The 22,210-nt window shown below is 46.1% G+C and overlaps 3 long non-coding RNA genes across 3 annotated transcripts; all 3 read right to left on the bottom strand.

The window, feature by feature from the left end:
• Positions 1 to 236: 236 nt before the first annotated feature.
• On the bottom strand, positions 237 to 16,527 carry LOC116982159. Its single transcript, XR_004414379.1, has 3 exons — positions 16,487 to 16,527; positions 3,511 to 3,519; positions 237 to 249 (listed from the first exon to the last, which is right to left on the bottom strand). It is a non-coding gene; the product is annotated as an uncharacterized LOC116982159 (long non-coding RNA).
• LOC116982158 lies at positions 13,322 to 14,466 on the bottom strand. Its single transcript, XR_004414378.1, has 3 exons — positions 14,273 to 14,466; positions 13,450 to 13,472; positions 13,322 to 13,352 (listed from the first exon to the last, which is right to left on the bottom strand). It is a non-coding gene; the product is annotated as an uncharacterized LOC116982158 (long non-coding RNA).
• Positions 14,470 to 15,647, bottom strand: LOC116982157. Its single transcript, XR_004414377.1, has 3 exons — positions 15,598 to 15,647; positions 15,419 to 15,514; positions 14,470 to 14,506 (listed from the first exon to the last, which is right to left on the bottom strand). It is a non-coding gene; the product is annotated as an uncharacterized LOC116982157 (long non-coding RNA).
• Positions 16,528 to 22,210: the final 5,683 nt, after the last annotated feature.

Below are 22,210 nucleotides of genomic sequence, written 5' to 3' on the forward strand. Positions count from 1 at the left end.
CTCCATCTCATTTGACCCCCGGTCCCCTGCTATTTACGGCAGATTATTTATGTCTTCCTTAGTGAAGACAGAACCAAAGTAGTTATTCAATTGGTCTGCCATGTTCCCATGATCAATTCACCTGTTTCTGACTGCAAGGGACCTACATTTGTTTTAACTAATCTTTTCCTCTTCACATATCTATAAAAACTTTTGCAGTCAGTTTTTATGTTCCCTGCCAGTTTTATTTCATAATCTATTTTCCATTTCCTAATTAAGCCCTTTGTCCTCCTCTGCTGGACGCTGAATTTCTCCCAGTCCTCTGGTAGGCTGCTTTTTTTGGCTAATTTGTATGCTTCATCTTTTGTTTTGATACTATCCCTGATTTCCCTTGTTATCCACGGATGCACTACCTTCCCTGATTTATTCTTTTGCCAAACTGGGATGAACAATTGTTGTAGTTCATCCATGCAGTCTTTAAATGCCTTCCATTGCATATCCACCGTCAATCCTTTAAGAATCAATTGCCAGTCTGTCTTGGCCAATTCACGTCTCATACCCTCAAAGTTACCTTTCTTTAAGTTCAGAACTCTCATTTCTGAATTAATTATGTCACTCTCCATCCTAATGAAGAATTCAACCATATTATGGTCACTCTTGCCCAAGGGGCCATGCACAACAAGACTGCTAACTAACCCTTCCAAAATTACTGAATACCCAGTCTAGAATAGCCTGCTCTCATTGGTTCCTCTACATGGTGGTTTAGAAAACTATCCCGCATACATTCCAAGAAATCCTCTTCCTCTGCATCCTGCCAATTTGATTCACCCAATCTATATGTAGATTGAAGTCACCTATTATAACTGTTTTACCTTTGTTGCACGCATTTCTAATTTCCTGTTTGATGCCATCCCCAACTCCACTACAACTGTTAGTGGCCTGTACACAACTCCCACTAGCATTTTCTGCCCCTTAGTGTTTCGCAGCTCTACCCATATCGATTCCACAACCTCCAAGCTAATGTCCTTCCTTTCTATTGCGTTAATCTGCTCTCTAACCAGCAACGCTACCCCACCTCCTTTTCCTTTCTGTCTATCCCTCCTCAATATTGAATATCCCTGGATGTGCAGCTCCCAGCCATGGTCACCCTGGAGCCATGTCTCCGTGATCCCAACTATATCATAGTCATTAATAGCTATCTGCACATTCAACTCATCCACCTTATTACGAATGCTCCTTGCATTGAGACACAAAGCCTTCAGGCTTCTTTTTACAACACCCTTACCCCTTATACAATTATGTTGAAAAGTGGCCCTTTTTGTTTTTTGCGCTGGGTTAGTCTGCCTGCCATATTTTACCTTGCTACCTATTGCTTCTACCCTCATTTTACACCCCTCTGTCTCTCCGCTCACACATTTGAGAAACCCTTTCCCTTTAACTCCATCCTCGACTATCCCATTTGGCACCCCATCCTCCTTATTCAGTTTAAAACCACCCGTGTAGCAGTGGCAAACCTGCCTGCCAGAATGCTGGTCCCCCACCTATTAAGATGCAATCCGTCCCTTTTGTACAGTTCCCCCTTACTTCAAAACAGATCCCAGTGATCTAAGAATCTAAATCCCTGCCCCGTGCACCAGTTCCTCAGCCACACATTCAGGTCCTGTATCTCCCTGTTCCTGCTCTTGCTGTGGAGGGAGTGCAGCGTAGGTTCACAAGATTAATTCCTGAGATGGGGGGACTGTCATATGCTGAGACAATGGAGCGGCTGGGCTTGTATAATCTGGCATTTAGAATGAGAGGGGATCTTATTGAAACATATAATATTATTAACGGTTTGGACACGCTAGAGGCAGGAGACATGTTCCCGATGTTGTGGGAGTCCAGAACCAGGGGCCACAGTTTAAGAATAAGAGGTTAGCCATTTAGAACGGAGACGAGGAAACACTTTTTCACCCAGAGTCAAGTCAAGTCAAGTCAAGTCAAGTTTATTCGTCACATACACATACGAAATGTGCAGTGAAATGAAAAGTGGAAATGCTCGCGGACTTTGGGCAAAAAGACAAACAAACAAACAACCAAACAAACTGCAAACAATGGAACAGAATCACATATTCTTTTACATATTAACTATTGTGGGCGTAAGGAAAAAGGGGAAAAAAACAGCAATTTAAAAAAAAAAGCAGTGGGTGGTACAGTAAAGTTAGTCCCTGTTGAGATAGGAGTTTACAGTCCTAATGGCCTCTGGGAAAAAAACTCCTTCTCAACCTCTCCGTTCTCACAGCATGGCAATGGAGGCGTTTGCCTGACCGTAGAAGCTGGAACAGTCCGTTGCAGGGGTGGAAGGGGTGTCCCATGATCTTATTGGCTCTGGAGTTGCACCTTCTGATGTATAGTTCCTGCAGGGGGGCGAGTGAAGTTCCCACAGTACGTTCGGCCGAACGCACTACTCTCTGCAGAGCCTTCTTGTCCTGGGCAGAGCAATTCCCAACCCATATTGTAATATTTCCGGACAAGATGCTTTCCACAGCTGCTGGGTAGAAGCACTGGAGGATCCTCGGAGACACTCTGAATTTCCTCAATTGCATGAGGTGGTAAAGGCGCTGCCTTGCCTTACTCACGAGTGCTGCAGCGTGTTATGTCCATGTCATATCCTCAGAGTTGTGGACTCCCAGGTATTTAAAACAGCTCACCCTATTCACAGTATCCCCATTTATCCTCAATGGTGTGTACGTCCTCGGATGATGTGCCCTATTAAAGTCCACGATCAGCTCCTTAGTTTTTTTTATGTTCAAGAGGAGGTTGTTGTCCTGACACCAGAGTGCCAGATCAGCCACCTCCTCCCGGTAGGCCTTCTCATCGTTGTCTGAGATCAGGCCCACCACCACAGTGTCATCAAAAAACTTGATTATTGAGTTGGAGCTGAACCTTACCACACAGTCATGTGTGTACAGGGAGTACAATAGGGGGCTGAGGACGCAACCCTGGGGCGATCCTGTGCTCAGGGTGAGGGACTTCGATGTATTCCCTTCCATCTTGACTACCTGGGGCCTGGCGGTGAGAAAGTCCAGGGCCCAGGCACACAGGGGGGTGTTGAGCCCTAATTCCAGTAGGAGAGATCTTTGGAAATATGCACTCCCAGGAATTTGAAGCTCTTGAATTTGAGGCATTCCAGTGCAAGTTAAAGGACTTGCTACAGTATGCACCAGATGGCACAATTTCAAGATGAAAAATGCAAAAACTCCATACCATGGGAGGGGGTGCATACTGTTGGGAGGAGATTAATTTGTGAAGGGTGGGTCTTTTTTTTTAAGTACGTCAAAGATAGGGGAACACAGTCGGATATTTATATTATGTCACGGCTTTGAACCTGGTTTTAAGAGGAATCTTCGAGCTTAACTTGGTGTCCTCCGGAAACATGAATAAAATGAAAGGAGCTTTAGGAAATAATCGAGGAAGTTTCACAGGGTCGCAAGGATAACAGCTTCTGACTTTTATCAGTGTATTGAGAAACAGTTAATTCCGGATAGGTACTATGGTTCTCTCTTATAACTGTACACCAATTGCTAAAACAGTTGTTCCCCAAACTGGGGTATAGTACTGAAGAAGGGTCCCGACCCGAAACGTCACCTATTCCTTTTCTCCAGAGCTACTGCCTGTCCCGCTGAGTTACTCCAGCATTTTGTGTCCATCTCAGGTATAGTACCGATCCACTCAACATACAGCATTAGATATTAGACAGTTCTCTGCAACTGTTACACCACCTTGCTGAAAAAAAAAAATATTCTGCACACTGATAATTTCTCTTCTATCAGTCTGTTGTACTTGTATATGATTTCATTGCATTCATCTACAATGTACTATTATACATATCATATCCACCGGGTGGCGCCAGCAATGGCTGCCTCACCAACAGTCTGTCTCATCCATTCCTTCTTTGTTGTTTATAGTGACCTCATCACTTGGGTCGATTGGCACAAACGTTAATTTGTCACCTTGCAGATGCTGGCTTATAACAAAGATATGACACAAAGTACTGGAATAACTCAGTAGGTCAAGTAGCATCTCTGGGTGAAAAGGAGTCCATTAGGTGACGAAGGGTCCCGACCCAAAACGTCACCTATCCTTTTTCTTTTGAGATGCTGCCTGACCCACTGAATAATTCCAGCATTTTGTGTCTGTAATAAGGAGGAACGTCAGATGCTGATTTATACCAGAGATAGACACAAAGTGCTGGAGTAGCTCAGTCCAAGGAAGGGACCCGACCTGAAACATCACCTATCCATTTTCTCCAGAGATGCTGCCTGACCCGCTGAGTTACTCCAGCACTTTGAGTCTATCTTGGTACCACACCCAATTACTGGTTTCAATAGCTTTTAAATTTCTGTAGAAGTTAATTGTGAACAGGGGTTTGTTCTTGAAGACTGGTTCTCACTTTAATTAAACATAATTCTGCATAACAATCCACATAATTCTGTAAACTCCTGGATAATCTCCAAATCTAATGGCTAATCGGTTTCCCGAGTTCCACGTGTCAACTTGTTCCGGTAACCAGAGGAAATCTTGTCTTTGTCAGCTCATTCCAATTCCTCAAGGATGTTGAACACCTTCAATGGATCACTAGAATCCTTGTTTCATTTTAAGGGCTACAGGTTTTCTCCATGTAACCTGTGCTTACAATTTATAATCAAAGATTAGGCACAAAATGCTGGAGTAACTCAGCGGGTCAGGCAGTATTTCTGGAGATGGAATGGGTGACATGTTCCCAATGTTGGGGTAATCAGAACCAGGTTCCTCAGTTTAAAAATAAGAGGTAGGTAAGTTAGGACTGAGATGAGGAAAAATGTTTTCACCCAGAGAGTTGTGAACCTGTGGAATATTCCGCCACAGAAAGCAGTAGAGGCCAATTCACAGGATGTTTTCAAGAGTTAGATTATGCTCTTGGGGCTAACAGAATCAAGGAATATGAGGAGAAAGCAAGAATGGGGTATTGATTGTGGAAGATCAGCCGTGATCATATTGAATGGCGGTGCTGGCTTGAAGGGCCGAATGGCCTCCTCCTGCACCTATTGTCCATGTTTCTATGTAGAAGCTTTTAACTCCACATAATAATAATATAATAATAATATCTTTTATTGTCATTGCACGTCAGTGCAACGAGATTTAGTGTGCAGCTCCACTGATGTACAAGAAAGGTAAATAAATACAATACATAAATAAGCAAGCTGAATTGATTGACGTGACCATCTGAGAGAGACTGTCCAAAGGGGGTGGGTGGGGGGTGGGGGCACTCATTAGGGCCGGTTCAGAGCCGCTATAGCTCTTGGGATAAAACTGTTCTGGGTCTGGAGGTTCGGGCGTAGAAGGCCTTGTAACGTCTGCCGGAGGGAAGTAATTGAAACAGACCGTAACAGGGGTGTGATGAGTCCTTATGGATGCTGAGGGCCTTCCTGAGGCACTGCGTGTGGTAGATGCCCTCCAAGGCTGGTAGCTCTGTCCCGATGATCCGCTGCGCTCTGTTGACGACGCGCTGAAGAGCTCTCCTCTCCGCCTCCGTGCAGCTGAGATACCACACAGAGATGCCATACGTTAGTATGCTCTGTGGTGCAGCGGTAGAACGTTGTGAGCAGCTGTTGGGGCAGACCAGTCTTTTTTAATGTCCTCAGGAAGAACAGTCGTTGCTGTGCCTTCTTGACCAGCGCAGCGGTGTTTGTGGACCATGTGAGGTCTTCTGAAATGTGAGTGCCCAGGAACTTAAAGCTGGACACTCTCTCCACACTTTCCCCGTAAATGGAGATTGGGGCGTGTTCTCCAGTATGGGACCTCCTGAAGTCAATAATCAGCTCCTTGGTCTTGGAGGTGTTTAGTGCCAAGTTGTTATTGGCGCACCAGTCCGCCAGGTTCTGCACCTCCTCTCTGTAGTTTGTTTAATCACCGTTGGTGATCAGCCCAATCACTGTTGTGTCGTCTGCAAACTTCACGATGCAGTTGGTGTCGAATGCAGGGACACAGTCGTGAGTGAAGAGGGAGTAGAGCATGGGGCTTAGTACACAGTCCTGTGGTGTGCCGGTGCTCAGGGTGATGGTGGAGGACAGGTGCGGGCCCAGTCTCACTGCCTGCGGTCGCTCCGTGAGAAAGTTCAGGATCCAATCGCATATCGGCGAGCTGAGGCCTAGCTGGTGGAGTTTGGTGGTGAGCTTGGTGGGGATGACCGTATTGAATGCAGAGCTATAGTCAATGAAGAGCATCCACACATACGTGCCCTGTCTGTCCAGGTGAGTCAGGACAGTGTAAAGGGCCAGAGAGATGGCATCCTCTGTTGATCTATTTGCCCTCTATGCAAATTGATGGGAGTCCAGTGAGGCAGAGATGCTGGATTTAATATGGGAGAGGACCAGCCTTTCGAAGCACTTCCAGTGAGTCAGGGCAACCGGCCGGTAGTCGTTGAGGTTGGTGATTTTGGACTTTTTCGGCACCGGCACTATGGTGGCTGTTTTCAGGCACTTGGGGACCGTTGCTAGAGATAGAGATAGATTGAAGATTCTCGTGAATACCTCTGCCAGCTGTACAGCACAGTCCTTTAGTACCCTTCCCTGTACTCCATCCGGACCTGCAGCCTTGCGTGGATTGATCCTACGCAGAGCGCACTGTACCTCCTGAGTGCTCAGTGTTAAGGCCGTCGATATCGATATCACCGTCGATATCACTCCTGCGACTCTCAGTCTGAGGACGGGTCTCGACCTCGACCTCGACCATTCCTTCTCTCCAGAGATGCTGCCCGTGTCACTGAGTTACTGCAGCATTTTGTAGTCTGGCCCCTTGAGGAGCCGCGGAGTCAAGGGGCACCCTGGTCATCCGAGTGTAGCGCCACCTGGCGGCGGAAGGCCGCAGTGCATCTTCTCTGGTCCTCCAGCTGCAGTGCCAACTCGCGGCGGGAGGCCGCGGTGCAAGGGTACAAGGATGGAGTTAAAGGCAAAGACGGGACAGGAAAAGTGAAGAAAAACACCAGAATTAACGGGGCAGGAAGGGATAGGAGAGTAAGGCCAAGTGAAATAGGAATGGATGTGAAAGGTGAGAGGAGTAATGGATGAAAAGTATTATATATGAATGCACAAATAATAAGAAATGAAGTGGACGAGCTTGTGGCTCAGTTAGAAATTGTCAAGTATGATGTTGTGGGAATTACAGAGCCATGGCTGCAAGAGGGCCAGGGCTGGGAACTGAATGGTCAAGGCCATACGTCCTATTGAAAAGACAGACAGGTGGGCAGAGGGGATGGGTAGCTCTGTTGGTAAGGAATGAAATTCAGTCCCTTGCGAGGGATGACATGGAATCGGGAGATGTGGAGTCAGTATGGATAGGACTGAGGAATTGTACGGGTAAAAAGACTAATGGGAGTAATCTACAGGCCCCCAAACAGTAGCCTGGATAAAGGGTGCAAATTGAATCTAGCCACCAAACACGCTGGACTGGGCTCAAACAGTCCTGGGACGGCTGTAGGCTGGGACTCGGTAGGCCGAGGAGGGCAGAACTAGGCCAAACTACATCAGGGAGGCCTAGACTAATATGATAAGTTTTAATCTACAATTTGAGAGGGAGAAGGATAAATCCGAGGTGTCTGTATTACAGTTGAACAAAGGGGACTATGGAGCCATGAGGGAGGAGCCAGGAGCTGTCCAAAGTTGACTGAAAATATACCCTAGCAGGGATGACAGTGGAACAACAATGGCAGGTATTTCTGGGAATAATACAGAAGGTGCAGGATCAGTTAATTCCTAGGAGGAAGAAAGGTTCCAAGGGGAGTAAGGGATGTCCTGGACAGTACAAAATAAAAAGAGAAGAAGTACAACGAAACAAAGATGAACGGGAAGCAGGAGGAATGGGTAATGTTTAAAGAGCAACAGAAGATAACCAAAAAGGCAAAATGGGGAGAAAAGATGAGGTACGAAGGCAAGCTAGCCAAGAATATAAAGGAGGGTAGTAAAAGCTTCTTTAGGGAAGTGAAGAGAAAGAAAAGTTGCCAAAGTTACCAAAGTGTACCTTGAATTTGTTCAACATTCTTCGGAACAGAATTGCTTCTACCAGATCCTCTTTCATTGAAGCCCTTAAATCTGATTTAATTATTTTCAGTGCGGAGAACAGTCTTTCCATGCCGACCTGAGTTGGAGGTATGGCTGTTACTATCATAGCTGCAAATGTTACTATTTCAGGTTGTAGGGATGACGGGGAATTATAGACCAGTTAGTCTGACAGTGGTGGTGGGAAGATGCTGGAGTCAATTATTAAAGTAGTAATAACGGCAAATTTTGGATAGCAGAGGAAAACATTAGTTAACACCAAAGTTGGACCCTTGAAGACTGAAAAAAGTGAATTTATTATGGGGAACAAGGAAATGTCAGATGAGTTGAATAGGTACTTTGGATCCGTCTTCACTAAGCAGGACACAAACAATCTTCCTGATGTACTAGTGGGCAGAGGATCTGGTGTGTCAGGAACTGAAGGAAATCCACATTAGGCAGGAAATGGTGTTGGGTCGACTGATGTGACTGAAGGTTGATAAATCCCCAGGGCCTGATGGTCTGCATCCCAGGGTACTTAAGGAAGTGGCTCTAGAAATCGTGGACGCATTGGTGACCATTTTCCAATATTCTATAGATTCAGCATCCGTTCCCGTGGATTAGAAGATTGCAAACGTTATCCCACTTTTTAAGAAAGGCGGGAGAGAGAAAACAGGGAATTATAGACCAGTTAGCCTGACATCAGTGGTGGGGAAGCTGCTGTTCTATTTCCAAGGTCCTTGTGGCTTTACAATTAATTATTTGGTAGTTAAATGTAACTTGTTTCGCGTTGGTCTGTTGTTAATAGGGTTTCTGCCCCATAATTGACACCCCAAAAAATATTAATTATTAAGATGACAAGGAACCTTGAAATAGAAGTTGTTCCTGACTTTGGACCCGGGACCAAAGACATTTACAGATCCAGAGTGGAACCGGAGCAGATTCTCAGACACTGGTTTCCATCCCATGTTCCGAAGAAAAGATAAAGTTTCCCGGTGAACTTATTCCCACTGAAGGTGTGGAGATGGGACTTGGTTTCCGCGCTGTAAACTGAGACTATCCCTGCCTCGTAACTGAGATAAACTCCCAGCCACTCTGGGATGGGATCGGTGAGGAAACGGGTTTTCCGAGAGGAGTTCACACGAAACTCGTCACCAACTTGCTCCACGGACTAGAGCCCAGTCACCTGCCTCAGGTTGATGTCTCTCTCCCTGACTAGAGACTCAGCGGCGACTCCCAGACACCAGCCCCAGTTCTCCATCACCTCCACCTCCCAGTAATGTCTCCCCGAGGTGAATCCCCCCGGCCCCAGCACACAAGGCCAGATTGTAAACCTCTTCCCGTTGTCAGGGAGACTCCTCTCTGTCCCGGTCCACCTCACGCTCTTCCGATCCTCGGACACCTCGAGTTTCGAACGCGCTGTTTCCAAGTCCAAGGTCACAGAGTCTGCGGGTGAACGGAGAGAGACAGAGAACCTCAGTGGGTGGGAAGGGATGAAGGAATGTAGGAGATAGTGGCCACACACACACGCCCACACACACGCACACACACACGCACACACACACACACATCCACGCACACACACACACACACACACACATGCACACACACACACACACACATGCACACACACACACACACATGCGCACACACATGCACACACACACACAGGCACATGCACACACACACACACATATCCACACACGCGCACACACACACACGCACACGCACACACACACACACACACACAATTCACGTATTGTCGATGCATGCAAAACCACGAGGCAAAGGATAGAATTAATGCCGTAGAAGTTTCCCCAGATAACGGGAATCAATGGCCGGAGGGCAATTAAGGTGAGAGAAGGAAGATTTAAATGGATCACAGGGGCAAGGTCTTCACATAAAGGTGCATGGAACGGCAGACTGAAGAACTGCCCAGCAGTCACCCATGCTTTTTCGCCAGAGATGCTGCCTGACCAGCCGAGTTATTCCAGTACTTTGTGTGTCTAACCGGTATATGGAATCAGTCATTGGATAAGACAGGTACAATAACACATTTTCAATTATATTTAGACAATAGACAACAGGTGCAGGAGTAGGCCATTCGGCCCTTCGAGCCATTCAACGTGATCATGGCTGATCATCCCCATTCAGTATCCCGTTCCTGCCTTATCCCCATATCCCCTGCCTGCGCTATCTTCAAGAGCCCTATCTAGCTCTCTCTTGAAAGTATCCAGAGAACCAGCCTCCACCGCCCTCTGTGGCAGAGAATTCCACAGACTTACAAGTCTGTACAGGGTACGTGGACAGGAACTCTCTTTGGACAGGGTACATGGACAGGAAAGGTTTAACAGGATATGGGGCCTAACCCGGGCAAATGGGACTGGCTTAGCATCAGTGAGTTCCTGTACTGCAATACTCCAGCACTCCACAACATTGAGGATCTGGGGGATTTGTCTGTGTGGCATTCTCAGTTTTATAACTTAGAGTAATGCTAACTGGGCAGATGATTATCACATGTACGTGGAGATTTGTGGGGTTGCTCTGCGTCTCTGTGCATTGTGAAATGTACGTAGCAGGTTGGTGGGTTAACAGTGCAGAGAGATGTAATTCTATGCCCAGCAAATATTTGCTGAGCATACACGAGAAATTACACCCATGTTGGTTAAACACGGTTGCTGGAAACTGGGTGGAGATAATAAATGGTATGTATAGGATGGAACTGCAGATGCTGGTTTAAACCGAAGATCGACAAAAAAAGTTGGAGTAACTCAGCAGGACAGGCAGCATCTCTCAGACTGAAGAATGGTTTTGACCCAAAATGTCACCCATCCCTTCTCTCCAGAGATAGTGCCTCTCCTGCTGAGTTATTCCAGCTTTTAGTGTCTATAAATGGTGTATAAGTGTTATGTCCCGGGGATCCGTGACATGGTAGTGTTGTAATGTTAAGCATAAAACATAATATTGGAGGAACTCAGCGTGTCAGGCAGCGTGTGAGGAGGGAATAGCCAGATGGCACTTTGGGTCTGGACACTTTTTCAGTTTGGATTCCAGGTTAGAGTGGAAAGTAAGGGTGGACATCTCAATAGACAATAGGTGCAGGAGTAGGCCATGCGGCCCTTCGAGCCAGCACCGCCATTCAATGTGATCATGGCTGATCATCCACAATCAGTACTCCTTTCCTGCCGTCACCCCATATCCCCTGACTCAGCGACCTTCAAAAGTCCTTTCTAGCTATTTCTTGAAAGTTTCCAGAGAACCGGCCTCCACTGCCCTCTGATGCAGAGAATTCCACAGACTCACAACTCTCTGGGGAAAAAGTGTTTCCTTATCTCCGTTCTAAATCGCATACCTCTTATTCTTAAACTGTGGCCCCTGGTTCCGGACTTCCCCAACATCGGGAACATGTTTCCTGCCTCTAGCGTGTCCAAATCCTTAATAATCTTATATGTTTCAATAAGAAACCCTCTCATCCTTCTAAATTGCAGAGTGTACTCGCGGCGGCTTTACCCGAAATCCTCCTTGAACACATCTGTGAGGGAACTTTTCAAGGAAGACAGGGCTGGGCATTTTACTGAATAGTGATACTTACTGAATTTGGAGCGTAGTCAATACTAATTAGTGCATGATGATAAGTACAAAGTACAGGCAGCATCTCTGGAGCAAATGGATGAGTGAGGTTTCAGTTCGGGACCCTTCTTTAGACTCAGTGCTGCCCGACTCGCTGAGTTACTCCAGCACTTTGTGTATACCTTCGCTATAAACCAGCATCTGCAGTTCCTTTCTACACACTAATTATGGCCTACCAAGTCTTAATGCACTGCCTCCCTGTTGCGGTTTCACAATTACTGTGAGGCTCACAAAGGGCAGATCAGAGTCAACCAGCAACGAGACTATAGGCCTAAGGCTCCATGCTGGCCCGGGGAGGCAGAGGAAAGGATAAAGAGGAGGAGGGGGTGGGGGGGGGGGGGGTTGGGGGAGTGAGTCGCTGGAGACGTCGGACGCGTGGAGCAAGGGCCGGTAGGAGGGAGACCTGTAGTAATGCCTCCAACACCTTCAAGGTTGGCTGCAGGAAGTGCCCAGGGACCCTAAAGATGTCCGGGCAATGAGAGGGATGTCAGTTCATGGGCCAATCTGGTTGAAGGTGACAGAGGAAGGCACTGCAGGAGCCTGGGATTTGCCTGGATTGGGAACTGCTCCAGTAAACAGCGCGTGCGGGCGGACCAGACTTTGGAAATGTCGCTAAAACATGGCGGCGGCTGCATGAGTAAATATGCAAAAATAATTTCACTGTACAGTTCCACATGTGACACATAAAGTACCATTGAGTGGGTGTAGGGCACAGGTTTACATTGCTGGTTACATCAGTGCATTGTTATGATAATAACAGTTAACCCAATGGCATGAATATTTGACGGTACTGGGCCTGTACTCGCTGGAGTTTAGAGGGATAAGGGGGGACCTCATTAAAACTTCCCGAATAGTGAACGGCATGGATAGAGTGGATGTGGAAAGGATGTTTCCACGTGGGAGAGACGTGGAAAGGGCGTTTCTTTAGGAAGTAGATGAGGAGGAATTTATTTAGTTAAATCTGTGGACATTTTTACCACAGAAGGCACTAGAGGCCAAGTAAATGGACATTTTTTGAGGCAGAGATAGAGATCCTTGATTAGGATGGATGTCAGGGGTTATGGGGAAAAGGCAGAAGAATGGGGTTCGCAGGGAGAGATACTGTAGATCAGCCATGATTGAATAATGGAGTAGACCTGATGGGCTGAATGGCCTAATTCTGCTCCTATCCCCTACGACCTTATGAACATTTGATACCCAGTGAATTAATTGATTGGATTGAAGTTGCTTCACTGCTGCCCTGGGATTTGAATTCATGTGTGAAGTTTATGAAGTGTGAATGTGTACAGGATGTGTGGTTCCCTCATGAAGTGAGTTTAGGTTGTGTTGTGTTCATGGACCTGACGTCGCCCACTGACAATTTGACAGTCATGTTTCCATGCAGGTCTGTTTTGGGACTAGGATAAATATTTAATTTAATCTAACAAAAAAAAGCTTTTCACTTCACACGTGAAAATAATAAACTAATCTCAACTAATTGTACTTATATCCATTATGTTTTGTCTTCTTTGCATTTCATTGGTGCACACAGATCTCTAATATGTATGTAGCAATGGATGAATTTGTCTCAATGTTACCTCGCTTAATGATGCCAAACATTTTTCTCAAAGGTACGTTCAACAAAAACGGGTGATCGAATTTTTCAACCGGCATTCTGCTACCGACAATGTATGCACCCCACATCCAACCCTGCAAATATTAGATAGTTAGTTTTAATATTAACGTCAACACCTTTGTGAATTATTCCACTACATCGTGCAGGGTTTCAATAAAGAATACATCCTACCTTCGCTTCCGACCAGCTTCTTCCTGAAATAAATACAACACAAAATCTCAATTGATTGAGACAACCTTCCACATCCCAACAGCAGAATCCCCCCCACTCCCCACCCCTCAACCCCCCTCCTCCCACCTTTTAGTTTAGTTTAGAGATACAGTGCGGAAACAGGCCCTTCGGCCCACCAGGTCCGCGCCTACCAGCGAGCCCCTCACACTTTAACACTATCCTACACCCACGAGAGACAATTTTCATATTTACCAAGCCAATTAACCCACAAACCTGTACTTCTTCTTTGGAGTGTGGGAGGAAACTGAAGATCTCGGAGAAAACCCACACAGGTCACGGGGAGAAGGTACAAACTCCGTACAGACAGCACCCGTAGTCGGGATCGAACCCGGGTCTCCGATGCTGCATTCGCAGCAACTCTACCACTGCGTCACTGACCGCCCTCTCCAAATCGTTTGACAGTCTGTCGAAAATCCCCAACTATTAGGGAAGAAGAAAGTTCAGTAAAGATGTAGAACCACGGGAGAAAGTGCAAAGTAGAAGAGCACTGTGGTATATGAAAGGATGCAAGTAAAGGGGAATACTGCAAATACTGAACTCATTTACCGTATTAAATGAAATGCATGATTTGATGGTGAATCTTACATTGGAAAGACATGTCTTAAGACGCTTATCGGGAAATCATATCTGTTTGTGACAAGACCAAAACTCAAAGCCACAATTAAATCTTAGAAGACCTTCAGTGGAGAGGACATGGAACGTTTTAGTAAACAGGCTGTGACTGTGCATTATCATTGACCTAAAGTGATATGTGACCTCTCACCTGGAGTAATGTCACACCATTTACTTGACCCAGTTGTTTCTGTAAAATTGGGAGTTCCTGCTGCATAAGATTCAAACACACTTGAATCTCTTGAATATTTTTCTCCATTGTATTTAGAATCATCTCTTTCTCATCGCTGAGATATTTAAGTAGGCGTTGTTCTCTATGGAAGAGAATCTGGTGCAGTTCAGCAAACAGGGGCCTGATGTGGGACTGCAGATACTGTGACTGTTCCTGGCAAAGGAAAGACAGATATTATTACAATGCAATACGGATAATAAATCTGTTCTAGATTTCGACTCTATTCAAAAACCAAAATAAATAAACTTTTCCCCAATGTCTCACCCATTTGTGATAAATGTAAGTCTCAAGAAGCTACCATAGCGCACTCTTTTGTTTTTTGTATAAAAATCCAAATATTCTGCAACGAAATATTTGAAATCTTCACAAAATTATTTAAAATAAAACTTGTATCAAAAGCAGAATGGATTATTTTTGGAATAACGGAAGGTAACCCCGAACTAAACGTGTTTCAAAAGAACCTACTTAATTACGGGCTAATAATGGGAAAAAAGCTTATACTCAAATTCTGGAAAAATGCTCCTATACCAACAGTAAAAATGTGGATGTCAAACATGTTCGAAACATTACACCTGGAAGAGATGAGACTCCTCCTAGCAGGCAAAGCAGACCACTTCCAAAAGACGTGGTCTGCATTTATGGAACTACTACAAGCATAAGGTGCAATAGTAATTTAAAAAATAAATGGTGCCAGGATCTGGTAAGGGGGGGGGGGGGTAAAAAATACGGTTGGTATACTCTTGTTTACGGAGTTTTGTGTTATAATAGAGCGATTGTTTCTCTTTTTTTCCCCCTTTCTTTTCTAGGGTCTATTTCCCTTCTTTGCTTCCTTCTCTAACTTCTTTTCTAAGGGGCTTTCTTTTCCCAACACTTTCCTGCACCTTCATGACTCTTTTTTCCTTTCCTTCTTTTATTTCTATCTTTCTTAAAGCTCAAAAAATGAAGTGGTACAACAAATGTAATAAGATATATGTGATGTGTATTACTGTACTTTACTGTACTTCTAATAAAAATATTAAAAAATAAAAATAAAAAGATTTCGACTCTGGAAGGAGGAGACCTTACCAGAACTCCACAAATCTTCTGCTTCTGTTGCTGTTCCATTTGTTCCAACGCCAATTTATTTTGAGTGAGAGATTCTAAGGAAGATTTGATCTCAGCCTTAGATTGGAATTGTGAAAAATAGAATCAGATACAAACATTGTCATGAAACAGGGAAGTGATCACAATCCGATTTATTTTACCTTGTAGGTTTCAACAGCTTCATCGACCGGCATGAAGCTGTGAGACTTGTGTTCCCGCCCAGCTGAACAAATCACACAGATCAGTTTCTTGTCCGTTTCACAAAACAGCTTCAGTTGCTCCTGATGTTTCTCGCAGTGAAGTTTACTTTCCTTCTCTTTGAGATTCAGGTTCAGTGTTCGAGCTTTCTCAGCCAGACTCGCCAAGGCCCGACTAACCCTGAGGGTGCGCTCTGCAAATACCTCTCTACATTCCGGACAGGAGTTTCTATCTTCATGTTCCCATAACTGCGTGATACAGGAGCGGCAGGAGTTGTGGCCGCAGTCTGGTGACACCGGATCGGTGAATAAGTCTAAACAGATGGGACAAATTAGATCTTCCCTTAAACTCTCAAACTGTTGTTTTGAAGCCATGTTGATTCGAGACAGGGGGGATGCCGGGGCTACCTGGAGATGGTTGGTCTTAAAACTGAAGGGATAAAAAAATCGTCTTGAGACTTAGCCCTAACATGGACCAAAGAACTGAATTCAAGTCATGAGGCGATACATGCTGGGATGCATCACCTGACAGTCCTGACTGAAGACGATTGCAAATGTCTCAGTCATGCCAATACTACATTTCACCCATTATTAATCAATTATCAATACATACGAGGGAACCGATAAGAATGAACGTTCCAACAAACCAATCAGTTTCAGATGTAAGAAAGAACTGCAGATGGTGCATAAAATCGAAGGTAGACACAAAATGATGGAGAAATGATGGAGGTACTCCAGCATTTTGTGTCTACCTTCAATCAGTTTCAAGATTGCCTTAGTTCCTCTGGTGCTCGATCAATATCGTACGTTGAGCTGCTGGTCAGTGAGGTTCACGAACATAGAAATGTGTTACATCTTCGCACGGCTCCCCACGGCTTCAAGACTCAACGATAGATTCAATATTTTCACGTAATTAACAAATCTGCCTCGCATTCTCGGCATTCAGCTTACCGCTCCTTTAGTAATTTCCAAATCAACCGCCCCTCTTTTTCTGCACCACCACATGGTCACGTTTACCGGGGTTTTATTTTGCCAGACGGCTCTTGCACCTTTCAAACCGAGTCAGTGGACTTTAGGACCCGGGGAAGCCCGGAGATCAGGACCCGCCGCCCGCGGCGATCGTTTCAATCTTTATATTTTCACCAAAGTAATTTCTGTTCCTTTGCCGGACGCGGTTAACGTGTTAAAATGAACGGATCGACAGACAGACAGCTCTGATTTCAGTTGCTGTTTATTTCACTCTTCCCACATTTACATTCCCTCTGGTTTTATTTCCGCGCTCACTGGGGTTTGTTTCACGACGCGGAATATGTGGATTAAATGGGAGCCGTTCGTTCAGCGCCGACCTGTTGTCCACCGGGTTTCTGCCCCAGAGTACCTGAGCCCCGCTCCTGACGCCGGTCCCGGGACCAGACCCTCTTGCACAACAGCAGCGGAAACCGGAGCAGATTCACATCTCATCTCAAGGTTAAAGTTTCTCCGTGAATTTATTCCCAGTGAAGGTGTGGAGATGGGACTTGGTGTCCGCGTCGGAAAATGAACTGTCCGGGACTCGTAACTGAGATAAACGCCCACCCTTCCGGGGATGCGACGGGCGCGGAGACGGGATTGAGTGGAGGTGAGTGCATTAAACACATCATCCCATCGCCTGATGCTCCAGAATCCAGTCTCCGGGGTCAGTGTGCCTGGTCTCTTCCTCTCCACAGACTCTGCTGCGACTCCCAGACCCCAGCCCCGACTCCCCGCCACCTCCACCTCCCAGTAATGTCTCCCCGATGTGAATCCCTCCGATCCCAGCACACACCTCCCACCTTTTGGGTTTGGTTTTCTTAGTTGATTGCTTATTCCGGAGATATAGCACAAGTACTTTGTGTTTTAATTGTAATTTAACATCTAGCCGAGCAAGTGACTGCTGTGAACAGAGCAGCTGACAACTAGGGAAAGTCCACGTGACAGCTTGAAAAGACAGCCGGCAGGAGGAAATGGACACCACTGGAGCTGTTATGGGTTAGCACCTCATTGTAGCAGTGGTGTAGGTTAGGGTTAGGGTTAGGGAATGTTAGGGACCCTAATTAAAGTGTCCATTATTCATATCACTCTTTGTATCGAACTAACACAGAGCGATCTTTAATGTAACTGAACAAATAAATGATATCAACATGACCTTGTGGAATACCACAGGACATTTCACACAACGCTCTGGTCAATAAATACAGGTGATCGAATTTTGCAACTTCCGGTGCCCCATCTGCCACTGACAACGTGTGTTCCTCATCACTAACCCTGTAAATATAAGCAGCTGGGTTACAAAATGAACTACAGCGATCTTCTGAGTTACTTTATAAAATCATGTATGGTTTCAGATAAGAACACCTCCTCTTCCAACTAATTTCCTCCTGAAATCAAACAAACACAATGTTTTATTGATTTACACTGACCATACACAACCGAACAGTATTTTCTATTAACTGTTGCAAGCTGCTGGAACTTCTCCACTAACACTGGAATTTTACACGTTTACACTGGAATTTAGTAGATGAGAGGATATCTTATTGAAACCTATAATATTATTAAGAGTTTAGACACGCCAGAGGCAGGAAACATGTTCCCGATGTTGGGGGAGTCCAGAACCAGGGGCCATAGTTTAAGAATAAGCGGTTGGCCATTTAGAACGGAGGTGAGGAAACACTTTTTCACGCAGAGAGTTGTGGGTCTGTGGAATTCTCTGCCTCAGAAGGCGGTGGAGGCCGTTTCGCTGGAAACTTTCAAGAGAGAGCTGGATAGGGCTCTTAACGATAGCGGAGTCAGGGGATATGGGGAGAAGGCAGGAACGGGGTACTGATTCGGGATGATCAGCCATGCTCACAGTCAATGGCGGTGCTGGCCTGAAGGGTCGCATGGTCTACTCCTGCACCTATTGTCTATTGTCTATTATGGTTGAGTCTTGAAGCCGTGGGGAGCCGGGCGAAGATGTAACAGATTTCTATATTCACAAACTTCACTGACCAGCAGCGCAACGCACGATATTGATCGAGCACCAAAGGAACTAAAGCAAACCTGAAACTGGTTGAGAGACGTTTTGGGACGTCATTAGAAGATGCTGGATAAAATCGAATGTAGACCCAAAATGCTAGAGTAAGTCTTAGAAGAGTCTCGACCGAAAACATCATCCGTTCCTTCTCTCCATAGATGCTGCCTCACCCGCTGAGTTACTCCAGCATTTTGTGCCCAGCTTCAACTTTGTCCAACATCTGCAGTTCTTTCGTACATCTGAAACTGATTGGTTTGTTGGAACGTTCATTCTTATCGGTTCCCTCGCATGTATTGATTATTGATTAATAATGGGTGAAATGTAGTGTTGACTTGACTGAGATATTTACAAACGTCTTCAGTCAGTTCTATCAGGTGATGCATCCCAGCATATATCGCCTCAGGATTTGAATTCAATTCTTTGGTCCATGGTAGAGCCAAGTCCACCCCACCCACGTCACACTAGCTTCTCGTTTTCACCGCACAAACAGCTAACAATAGCTTGTTTCTGTCAGGTCTCGCGTTTGATCTAGTTTCTGTTTCTTATTGGTTTTTAGTATTAGAGTTTGCATTCTTGTTTTATTTTGGTGTCTCACATCTCCTCTTGTTTCAGGTCCCATTTCCTGTCAGGTCGTTTACCCTCATGTGATTGTTGGCCACGCCCTGATGTGTTTCACCTGTGTCTCGTTATCCCCTGCTAGTCTGTATTTAAGCCTTTTGTGTTTTAGTTCCCATTGCCAGTTCGTGGTGTATGCTACTTGGTATCCCCTCGTTCCAGCTCTCGAAATCTTGTGACCTTGTGATCTCGACCTTTGCCTGTATTTTCGACCACTGGTTCTTGCCTGCTCCTATATGGTACTGTTGCCTCTGTTTTGCCTACCTGTGTACTGACTTGGACCGATTAAACGCCGAAGACTGATCTGCCCTGTGTCTGAGCCTGCATTTGTGTCCTCCTCCTCGTTCAGCTCTGACATTACGAACTGGCCAACAATGGACTCAGCGGGCTCTGATCCTTTTCATGCAGCGCTCCAGAAGCAAGAGGAGCGCATCTCGCATTACGAGGGTCAACTCTCCTCGATCGTCGCCGGGTTCCGGGATCTCGGCGAGCGTCAGCAGGGGTTCCAGGCAGACATCGGTTCACAGGTGAACACTTTAAGTTCTCGGTTTGAACACCTGGTTACTCGGCTGAATTCTTTGTTTCCTGCTGCGGCTCCCGTGCCTGCCGAGTCTGTTTCCTTGTCTGTGTCTCCAGGAGCTCCGATGGCCGCGGCTGCTGCAGCATCTCCATTCGTCCACCTGGCAAGACCGGAACACTTTTCGGGGGAATCGGAGAAATGTAGACCTTTTTTGATTCAGTGTGGACTGCATTTCGAACTTCAAGCGGCTTCCTTTTCATCAGAATGCTCAAGGGTAGCCTTTATCATCACGCACCTGTCGGGTAGGGCGGAGGCTTGGGCCACGGCGGAGTGGTCTCGGAATTCTCCTGTTTGCCAGACATCGGGCTGTTCATGGAAGCTCTGTCCCGCACGTTTGATCACTCCAATCCTGGCCGAGAGGCTTCACAGAACCTGGTCTCCATGAAACAAGGTAATCGCTCTGTTATGGATTTTGCTATTGACTTTCGAACTGTTGCTGCTAAGGGTGGATGGAATGAGGCTGCTTTGTTGGATGCTTTTCGCAATGGATTGTCTGAAGCTATCAAAGATCAATTGGCTCCTCTAACCCTGCCTTCCGACGTCGAGTCTATGATTTTCCTGGCTATCCAAATTGACGCTAGGCTCAGAGAGAGAGATCGAGAGAGCAGATCGGCTGCAGTTCGGTCCTCCTCCCAGCAGTGGCGGCAGCGTCGCCCTTCACCTTCCAGTCGGGACTTCTGCCCTCTCGGCCGGTCCAGTCAGCCTACAGCGCCACCTGCATCTTCGGAGGAGCCCATGCAGGTGGGACGAACCAAACTCAGTCCGGAGGAACGGCAGCGCCGCCTAAGGGAAATGAGGTGTTTTTACTGTGGTGAACTGGGACATTTGTTGAACAGCTGTTCAGTAAAAGACAAAGCTCACCAATGAAAGAGAGGACATTGGTGAGTTGTACCGCTCCTATGAGCCGTTCCTCTCGTCCATTGTCGACGGTACAATTGTTGGTGCATTCCCAGTGGCACTCCCTGCAGGCTTTGGTTGATTCTGGGGCAGATGAGAACTTCATGGACATTCGCTTGGCTGATGAATTGAAGCTGGAACTTGAACAGCTTCAAGGTCCTATGGAGGCTAGTGCACTGGATGGGCGCCTACTGTACAGGGTAATTCACCGAACTCAACCTGTTCAACTCATCGTGGCAGGTAATCACCTTGAGACCATCAGTTTTCATCTCCTCGACTGTCCTCTTCATCCTCTGGTTTTGGGGCTCCCTTGGCTGTCTTACCATAATCCTCACATGAACTGGGGTACTGGGGAAGTAATTTCTTGGGGGAATAACTGTAAACTCATCTATCTGCATGATTCTTCTCCTGAGTCTATGAAGGATCCGTCAAGGAGCAGTTTGCTGGGATCTTCCAGGACCACCCTCCGGCAGCCTCCCCGTTCAAGGGAGGATGATTTTCCAGATCTCACCAAGGTTCCCTCATATTATCTAGACCTAAAGGAGGTGTTCAACAAGGCCAAGGCCACATCTCTTCCGCCGCATAGACCGTACGACTGCTGCATCGACCTTCTGCCAGGTACAGCGCCTCCTAAGGGCCATCTCTACTCCTTGTCTTCACCTGAGCGGCTCGCCATGGAAAAGTACATTGACGATGCCCTTGCTGCTGGGATCATCAGACCTTCTTCTTCACCTGCAGGAGCTGGATTCTTCTTTGTGGATAAGAAGGATGGAACACTTCGGCCCTGCATTGACTACAGAGGACTCAATGACATTACTGTTAAGAACAGATACCCTCTTCCTCTTATCTCCTCTGCATTTGAACTATTAAAAGACGCTGCAGTATTCACTAAGTTAGATCTTAGAAATGCGTGTCATCTGGTGAGGATAAGGGACGGGGATGAATGGAAAACTGCGTTTAACACACCCAGTGGTCATTATGAATATCTGGTCATGCCGTTTGGTCTTACTAATGCTCCAGCAGTTTTTCAAGGCATGGTTAATGATGTATTACGGGACATGCTGAACCGATTTGTGTTTGTGTACATTGATGACATTTTGATTTTTTCTCCAGACGAGACTTCCCATGTGCAGCATGTACACCAGGTGCTAGAACGTTTGCTCCTGAATGATCTGTTTGTGAAAGCTGAGAAATGTGAATTTCATGTTAACACTGTTCAATTCCTTGGTTATGTTGTATCACCTGCTGGTATACAGATGGACCCGAGCAAGGTCAGTGCTGTGGCCACCTGGCCTACACCCTCCAGTCGTAAGCGACTTCAGGGGTTCCTTGGGTTTGCTAATTTTTATAGGAAGTTTATCCGGAACTTTAGTGTCACTGCTGCACCACTCCATGCTCTTACCTCACCCCACGTGCCTTTCTCTTGGTCCTCTCAAGCAGAAACTGCATTTATG

The sequence above is a fragment of the Amblyraja radiata genome, chromosome 16 (assembly GCF_010909765.2).
Source record: "Amblyraja radiata isolate CabotCenter1 chromosome 16, sAmbRad1.1.pri, whole genome shotgun sequence".
Lineage (NCBI taxonomy): Eukaryota > Metazoa > Chordata > Chondrichthyes > Rajiformes > Rajidae > Amblyraja > Amblyraja radiata.